This window comes from Orycteropus afer, unplaced genomic scaffold (genome assembly GCF_000298275.1).
Source record: "Orycteropus afer afer isolate SDZICR_OR568_19922 unplaced genomic scaffold, OryAfe1.0 scaffold00130, whole genome shotgun sequence".
Classification (NCBI taxonomy): Eukaryota; Metazoa; Chordata; class Mammalia; order Tubulidentata; family Orycteropodidae; genus Orycteropus; species Orycteropus afer.
The window spans coordinates 1,510,079-1,511,044 of record NW_006921717.1 but is presented as its reverse complement, the minus strand read 5'-3'; positions in this window follow the sequence as shown (position 1 = coordinate 1,511,044).

Here is a 966-nt window from a genome sequence, read left to right as displayed (position 1 = left end):
CTCCTTGAAGACTAAGGTGTGCCTAACCCAAGCCATGGCATTTTCAGTCACCTCATATGCATGTAAGAGCTGGACAATGAATAAGGAAGACTGAAGAAGAGTTGATGCTTTTGAGTTGTGGTGTTGGAGAAAAATGCTAAGAATACCATGGACTGCTAAAAGGACTAACAAATCTGTCCTGGAGGAAGTTCAGTGGGAATGCTCCTTGGAAGCGGAGTGGCCAGACTTCGTCTCACTTACTTTGGTCATGTTGTCAGCAGGAATCATTCCCTGGAGAAGGATGTCATTCTTGGTAAAGTGGAGGGTCAGTGAAGAAGGGGAAGGCCCTCAACGAGATGGATTGACACAGTGGCTGCAACGATGGGCTCAGGTATAGCAAGGATTGTGAGCTGGCACAGGACCGGGCAGTGTTTTGTCCTGCTGTGCATAGGGTCGCTGTGAGTCAGAGACTCGAAGGCACCTAACAACAACAACAATAGAATGGTAAAATCGACCAATCCGCACCTTAGGGTTCCATACAGCTTATTCACAAGGCACACCCCCACAAAGGTGCCATAAACCTTACTTACATTATTTGCAATCTATCCAATCCCCTTGGAAGGCCACAAGCACCTCACATTTTCATAGCCCCACCCAATCATCTGGTGGGGGTCACGAAGACCATGGCTAGAAGGGCCATATCAAGCAATTCACTGCACTGCACATGGAGAGAAAAATCAGCTAGTGGTTGGTTACCAGGGGCTGTGCAGAAGGGAGATGAAGAGATACTGCTTAAGGGACAGAGAGTGTCTGTTTGAGGTGATGGAAAACATTTGGAAATGGGTAGCAGTAATGGTTGCACCAAATGGCAGATCTAATTAATGTCACAGAATGATCTGTAGGAGGAAGATGAGGCAACCTACTTTCGTAAAGATTTAGAGACTTGGAAACCCAATGGGGGTCGCTACGGATTGGAATCCACTCTGT